The 8,761-nt window shown below is 35.2% G+C and overlaps 1 pseudogene; it reads left to right on the top strand.

The window, feature by feature from the left end:
* Window positions 1–3,487: 3,487 nt before the first annotated feature.
* Window positions 3,488–7,794, top strand: LOC149177872 (uncharacterized; annotated as a pseudogene).
* The last annotated feature ends 967 nt before the right edge of the window (window positions 7,795–8,761 follow it).

Genomic DNA, 8,761 nt, shown 5'->3' with positions numbered 1-8,761 from the left:
TTGTTCTATCATGGTTATTATTCTAGTTATATGATTGTTATAGGCATGGTTTCATAATACGATCTAGTTATGGCTCTTGACATGTTTTAATTAGTTGATAAATGGTTAATGAATGCATGAGCTAATAAATTTTATTGCAGCTATTATGAAAGGGAATTAGACCTTCCTATCGAATCTCAGATGAGTTTCATATCCTTATGTTCAGATATTCATTCATGACCCGTAGATTACATGTTCTCAGTATGTTTGACGAAATGATTGTCATGGTTAGGCTTGGTTAGGTCAATAATTTGATCAAGTTTTGTATGAATGGATTTTTATTGATTTTATTTATCATTCTGGAAAGTCTCATTGAGTTTTGGGTAGTGATCTGGAGGCTGACTTGGAATTTAGGCTCTAGATCTGAGATTGCACCCTCTGAACTATGGAATTTGGTCCATAACTGCACCCTAGTAGGCTTATGCATGCGGTTGGAGGCCTTTATCCACATGGATTCCTTGTCATGTATGCGGGTGGGAGCTCAACCTGCCACCCCTGTCGCCCCCCTTTTTCTCCCTCCTATATTTATATATCTTATCTCTATATCTCCTAACCTTGTTTCCTCCTCTTCCCTCTTGTTTAATATTATTTACATATATTTTTTGGATTTGGGTCCCCTCTCTCCCCATATTTTTACTCGTTTTCTTTAATACGAACCCTCCTTTTATTTATCTTATTTAATTTTTATTTAGTTTATTTATAAAATTTTATTTCCCCAATTCTTTTGTGAATATTTATTATTTTAATCTTTCAATTATTTCTCCTTTATTTTTATAGTTACATAAGTCAAATTATTATTTTTCTCCTCAACTTTTAATTAATTTAATATTTAATCTTTTATTCTGAATTACTTTGAATTATTTTCTATTGAAGGTTATTCAACAATCCTTTGATGTCAATTTTCTTTTTAGTCCCATTGATGAGTGGAGTGTCCACCTAAATGTCAAAAAAATTACAAAATCCATTACACAATTATCTAGAAATTCTATTCAACATACCTATAATTGAGTTTTAAAAATTTGTTATATTTTTATAATTTATTATAATTTTTTGCAAAATTAAATATTTATGAAATATTTTAAATAAATTAATTTTTTTAATTAAAAAAATATTTATTAAAATAAAGGGAATAGTTAATTAGTTGTCTTGAACATGACATATTAAAATATAAAATTTTTTAATTAAAAAATAAATATTTCCAAATGAACTTTCAAAAATAAATGTCATTAATACCTTGAAAACTACCTTTTAAATATTGTGGCAAACAAATAAATGACACAAATATATACGTTATCTTGAATAAAGAGATCTGGAAATTTTCAATGGGCTTGCAATTCTGACAAGAAATACTATGAATGAAGACCTTTTCAAATAGTAAAGTAATGAAATTGTAAATTATAAATTAATGAAAGCATGGGAGAGTAAAGTTGGGTTTTTAAAGGGGTCTGTGTGAGCGAGCGACTGTGAGGTGGGAGAGAGAAAATTTGTGTGAGGTGGGAGTGCGAGCAGCTGTGTGAGGGGAGTTTAGGGATATAAGGTGGGAGAACGAGAACAAGAGGTTGTGAGGGGGGAGAGCAACTGTGAGAGCGACCAATTGTGTGAGAAGCATATGCGAGGGACATCAGCGGTGAGAACTGCGGTGAAATGCGAGGGAGAGATGCGGTGAGAGTTGTGAGGTGAGAACTGTGAACATGTCATACCTGCGGTTTCATTCTCAACTGAAGGGACCGATCGAATACACATTTTTCTCATTTTCATATTATTTTCTGTGTGTTTTGGGTCTTCATTTCAAAACATCAAATGAAATCTCTATAAAATCGGGCCCATTAAACCTTTGTTAATGAGAAAATTTAAAGGCACAAGCATTTTAGTATGGAGATAGGGGGTCTAGTGTAGAAAAAACACTAGTTTTGGTCGAAAACAAGAATCCAGGAATCCTAGATAGGGAAAGTCATATCAAACAGTTAATAAATAATAATCAATTCTAAATGCAATCACTGAGCTTGATTTTAAGGGTGCTATTATAGGAAGGTTGGTGCACACCCTGGAACCACACTTTTTGAATCTCAGGAGGGGATAATGAGCCCTACCCCAGCGCTCTAACTAAGAATGTAAGTGGGACTTGGAGCTCCCTTTTGCCTGGGGTGCATCAAGCTAATGCATTCGACAGATGTTTGTGAATGAGAAGAAGTACAAGGCGATTTTAAGTTGTAGACAGACCAAAAGGAAAAAGATGAGACAATTATAGAAAAAAAAATTCACATGGATCCTACCAAAATTAGTTAAAATTAATGCAATTGTTACTACCAAGTTACAATCATTAGTAGAGGAACAAATAGGACAAAGCGTTGTCAATAATAAAAACAGTAAAACAAGGAAATCTTATCGACACACGAGGGGTCTAGTCCAATGTAGGCTGAAACCAAAGTTACACCAGCAAATAGAGAAGAAAAAAACATGGACACATACATCCCCAAAACCACTTCTTTGTTATGGTCATATGAGCTATATGTTTATGAACTCATGAGAGTGATGAAAATAATTGAATTCATTAAGCTAAAAGGGGAATTCGATGATCTTAAGTTAAAATAAATTTCGGAGGTCAATCGGAAACTCGAAAAGGAAAACAAGATCCTCAAAGAGCAGGTAATAAACTTACAAAGTAGTATGGAAAGAGGGCAACAAAAATTGGTCACTTTGAACAATAATTAGAGCAAGTGAAAGTGGTAGAGGAAAAAGAAACAACTAATGAAGACATTCATATGGAAGAGCTTCAATCAACAATTGCAAATAGGGAAATGAAAGAAATAAATAAAAATACAATAAATAGAAGAGGCTAAACCTTGGACTCAAATAGTAAAGGAACCATTGGTTTAGCAAATAGAAACCATAGAGAGACAAATAAGAGAGGAAAAATATAGACAAGACAAGGCCACAAATTTCATCATCAAAGGTTTGAAGGATTATGGAGAGAAAGAGAGAAAAAATATTCTAACAAGGTATTTTCTCAGGGATGAATTGAAATGGATAGGCTATATCCAGCAAGAAAATAGGATAGGTAGGAAATCAGAAAGAAAAAAGAATATAAATGTGAGAGTTACTTTAAGAAGCACATAAGAAAAAATAGCTATCCTAAAAAATATGGGGCTACGTAGAGGCACTCACATATATCTAGTTGATGATTTGACATGGGACCAACAAGAATATTGAAGGAAGGAATGGGAGAAAGTGAAATCAGAAAGAGAAGCAGGAAAGTGGGGGTGGCTAAAAAATAGGAAAGCCCAAATCAGCGAGCGTTTAACAAATCACAAATAGGGAGTTGGGCCCCCCCGGAAGTATCTAAGCATGGTAAGTTGGAACTGTAGAGGTTTTTCATAGAGAAGAGGATCAGATTTGGGGCTCATAGAAAAAGGGAAATACATCATTATGCTTTTAGAAACCCATGAGCATGAGGGATGCAGGGTTCCAAAATATGAAGGTTTCAATAAGGTTTCAATGTGGAATGAAGAAACAAGAACAGGTAAAGGGCACAGAGGGATCACAATTCTAATAAGAGAATCATGGGGTAGAATAGTAAAAGTGGAAAAAGAAGATCCAAATAAGCAATTTATATGGTTGAGTATAACTAACAACAAAGTAACATTTAGGATGGTTACATGTTACTTTTCCCCAAAAAACTCACAGTTTTACAAGAAGAAATATTTAGATAATGAAGACCCTTTTGGTGCTTTGAAAAGAGATATCTCTACCTTCAAGATGTTAGGAGATATAGTGTTAATTGGGGATTTTAATTCTAGGACAACAAGCATGAAGTCTATTCAATTGGGAAGTGATGATAATATGGACACCAACATCCTTTGGTTGGAAGTAATTGAGTATCACACATGGACAAGGACCTTCCAGGATGGAAATGGGAGTGTGTCCCATTTTGACATTGAGTTGTTAGGCTTATGTAGCCTCTACGACATGGTTATCTATAGTGGTATCAAAGCTTGGCCAAGATCTAGGAGAATCACATGTAAAACTTACAACGGTCAAAGTGTGGTGGATTATGTGATATGCTTCAAAATATTGACTTGTGATTTGTCAGATTTTAATATTGGGGCTTGTCCTATTGAGATGAAATTAGACCATCTTCCTCTCTTTATTAAGCTGGGCATGCACACACATGAGCTACAGGAATTGTAGACCAACCAATCTCAAAATAAAGTGCATGCAAGTGGGATAATCCTCATGAACCAAGAAAATCAAGAGTTATTTGTTGCGGCTCTGGAACAACACTTTTAGGTGACAAAAAACAACACAAATGTCAAAGAAGATAGTGGAGGAACAAAATTCTTTTGCAGAATTGTGTTGATCCCTCTAATCCATAAATATTTAGAGGTTTGCAAGAGATCTTGGCCTAAGAAGAAGGTCTCAAACACTTTTCCAACTAATCATCGGTATGATGAAGAATGAAAGGCTGCTAAAAGGTCACTTAAGAAGGAGACAAATAGTGAAACCCTGAAGAAGTATAAAAATATGATTAAAACTAAAAAAGAAAGTTACGTGGCTACGAGAAGGAATGAATTAATTTCTTTGGGAAAGAACAACCTTGAATATTTTTGGCGGGAGCTACCACAAAATACAAAGAAAATAGACAATAATATATCTGTGCATACTGGTTAGATTATGTGAAGCTCCTTTATGAGAGAGATCAAAAGAAAAGTTATCCCCCCATAATCAACTCTACAATTGAGTTGTTCTCAGTGGAGGAGATCAAACGGGGTATAAAAAATTTAGCAAATGGTAAGGCACGGGACATGATGGCTTTCAAGAATAATTTTTAACTTGGGGTATTGAGACCTTGGTCCCAATCATTAAAAGGATATTCAACAAGGTCACACATGGCAATTTTTTAGTGGAATGGACTATGAGTGTGGTTATCCCTCTTTAGAAAAGTAAAGACATTAGTAATCCTGCGAATTACCTCACTATTATGGTCAATCCTCTTCTTGGAAATTGTTTGGGAGCATGTTGGAGCATATAATTGGCAACTGGGCAGAGAAAGAGGGTAAAAGAGCTAAAGGGAAAGCTGATTTTAGGCCAAGGCACTCCACCATTGATCATTGCATCACTCTTAGGCACTTCATCGAAAATTTTTGGGACATCCAGAGTGAGGAGGCCTTTTGAAACTTCATTGACTTCAAGAAATCCTTTGACACTGTCCCTAGAGATAAGCTATAGAGAAGAATGGAATAACTCGAAATTCCAAGGGAGTATAGACCATTTGTGCATAAACATTACAAGAAATTTAGCACTAAAATCAGAACTACGGATTTTATGAATGCTTTGGTAGTGACATAGGCATTAAGCAGGGGTGCCCTCTTTCCCCCACGCTTTTTAGTCTATATATTGATAAAATAGAAGAATGGGTGAACAACACTAGTGGAGAGGGTATTCAAATAGCAAGATATGTGGTGAAGTTGCTTATGTATGTAGACGCTTTTATTCTAATCGCAAAATTTTCTCATGGTTTGAGAGAGAATTTGAAGGCATCAGATCTCTTATTTCAAGAGGTGGGGATGCAACTAAATACTAGCAAAACTAAATTCATGATATTATCTTTGAAGCATAAAAAGAAACAAGTTAGCTTTATTTTTTAGGGAAAAGTGTTGGAGCTGGTGGAAGAGAACAAGTACCTAGGAATTTTTTTTCACAACAGGGTTAGTTGGGAGACATGCAAAACTAAAAAGCTTCAAGGGGGATGGAGAGTGTATTACCTTCTTCAGAATAGATTTCAAGAAAGCATAATTATGGGATTGGAAAACCAAGAAAACTCTATTTGGATTGTTAGTTACTTTGGTTGTCCTCTATGGGTGTGAATTTTGGGGGAGCAGCATGTCAAAGAATAAATGGAGACAAGTAGAAAGAATTCAAAAACACTTAATCACTAGTAAACTTAAAGTCAAATCAACTGTCCCATGTGAGATCTTGCTAGCGGAGGCTAGTTTCTTTATGATGGAAGCTTTAGCAATCATCCATTTATTAACATATTTAAAAAAGGTGGATGGCATGGATGAACACTGGTAGACCAAGTTGATCGTGGTAGAAGAGTTGAAGTGTAGGAAGCAAACTTGGAGGAAGAAGAATGACAAGTGGATGGAAAAATGGGGAGTATTTTGGCAGGACTTTCCCAATTCTAAAGTGGAAATAAAAAACTAGGTACTTGAAAAATTCAGGACCGCCATGCGGGAAAAACATATGTAAAAAAATGATATATGTCAATAATTTCAACCCAACATGGTCACATAATTAAAATACCTATTTGAGTGTCGCAACCAAGGAAAATGATAAGATTTTAATAACACATCTAAGGACTGGATCCCATCATCTTAGATGCGAAACATATAGATGGGTAGTTCCCAAGGAAGAGTGGGATGAAAGAACTTGTGTCTTTTGTGAGGAAGGAGTGGTTGAAATTGAATGAAACTTCATTATGGAATGTCCTACCTATAAGGACATTTGTAGTCCATTCGAAAGTGACCTGAAAGTGGATAGTCTATGTGAGCTATTTGTGGAAGTAAAGCTTCACAAGACGACAAAATTTTTAATCATGATCCATGCCAAGAGGGTTGTTATGGAGAAAAACTTGATTGCAATATGTTTTGTTGGTTAGATATCTTGGTCCCTTGGACCATTTTTGGTCTCATGGATGTCATTAAAATTATTCAATTCAATCCAATTCAATAAGTGTGTCAAATTTGAACTTGTGAAAGAAGCAATACCATTCCGATAGTAGCAGAATTGTTTCACGACCTTACAGAGTTCTATTCAGCAACAACAATTGTAGTTTCAGTCATATTTTTCCTTTGGTTTCCTTCAATAACAAGCAAAATCTGTTGTAATGGTGGTACCAATAGCAACTTCTTTGGCACTGGAGTGACGCCCTAAATTTAAACCCCAGAGGACAATTGATGAAGTATGGAAAGCATCGTGAGAAGAGGGGCTTTGCTTGGCTAGTCATATGAAGATTTATATAGGAGTTAGGTAGAGGCACTAGGCTAAATGGGTTGCAGAGATTTGCCTCCCGCCAAACCGGACTCACCTCTAGCTTCGCACCTTTGACACAACAAAAGATGTGCTGCGCACCTTTGACAAAACTTAAGATGTAGCTCTAGAATATGATAAAATTATAAATTGAGAGGTGAGAATGCTAGTCCAAACTTCCCTCTTATGTTTTTAAACAAGGGTTATACCATCCCTAAAGCTTGTTCAATTGAGACAACTGATGAGAAGGGAAACTATAGGAAAAGTCTGATGGGGGAAGAAACTATATCAGAATTGTACCTTTACCAATGCTTTTACTACAAATTCTTCCCACCAATTGGTCTCCCCTACAATGTAAAGTATTCTAGTGCATGCCAAATCCATGGATGTGGAGATGAAAAATGATATGGAAATATTTGAAAATGAAGGCAATACAACATTGGCTCCTCATGTAGAATCTAGATTTGAGGACTTTTTCAAAAATGAACCTCAGGACCCTGAATTTGGGGTGATATGAATGATAATTGATTGAATAATGTTCCCACCTTTTAAATAAATATGGCATGGGATGTGCTTTGTCACAATCCAGTTAATAACTATTTGGAAGGAGGGGATGCCATAGCCATCCAGATACAATTGAAAATATTCTACCATCCAAAGGGATTTTCCTATTCCCATAGTTTAGATTTGTGCTCTGGGATCTCTTTCATGTTCATATGTCTCTAAATCCTCTCCATTAACTTGCTTAAATTGGAAACATTTAGATTGAATATAATTCTTTCCATTGCATTATGATGAGGCAAAATACTTGACCATAATTGTTTATGAAAAAGTTGTTTAATACACATATGAAAAGAAACACACTGAAATTATATACAAGGTCTCCTCTAGATAAATTGGCATACATGGCCTTGATCACAGGGGTAATAGGTAGAACTTATGGTAGAAAATCCACTTATTTCACAATATCAATCCAAATCCTAGTGGTGAGATCATACATTTAAAATATAGAGGAAACAACTAAGAAAAATATGTATTGGGCTAAAATAAGAGAGATATGGTTTTTAACAGGCCATGGAGTCTTATGACACTATGCGTAGCATGAGTTCCTTGTGTTTGATCAAGCCTAAGTGAATGGTAATTTTTTGCACTATCTTCAACTGGAAAGTAGCGATCATTATCTCTGATAGATCTAGAGTTATAACATGGTTTTGGGGCTCTTCATATTAGTCAGAGATGGGAACGGGAACCCCATTGTTAATGAAAATTACAAATATGGGTTGGATTTTATTTTATTTTTTATTTTTTTCTATTTCCTTTTTTTTAATAGAGGAATTGGTAATTGGGTGGGTGTTTTATTTTTTTGAGGCGGGGTCGAGTCCAACTAGTGTCACTATAATTGTTTGGTGAACCGCACCAGCACCAACATGTGGCTACATATGAACAATCTATACCTAGTACACTAGCATGCGGTCACAGATAAACCACCTCTCCCCTAGTACACAACCACAATAAGCATCCCAGGATTTGAAAATAGAACTTTTGTATTCACATTTACTTTACATTTTCACATGCTTACCAAGTAAGCTCTCTTAAAAGACTGATTCAAGCTAAATTCATTAATGCCAATTCTTTTAGTGAATTTGTTCTATATGGCTTACCAAGTAAGCTCCCTTAAAATACTGATTCGAGT

The sequence above is a fragment of the Pinus tabuliformis genome, chromosome 4_1 (genome assembly GCF_031772625.1).
Source record: "Pinus tabuliformis cultivar Carrire ecotype Pingquan chromosome 4_1, CPIR1, whole genome shotgun sequence".
Lineage (NCBI taxonomy): Eukaryota > Viridiplantae > Streptophyta > Pinopsida > Pinales > Pinaceae > Pinus > Pinus tabuliformis.
This window is presented reverse-complemented; position numbering and strand designations above follow the sequence as displayed.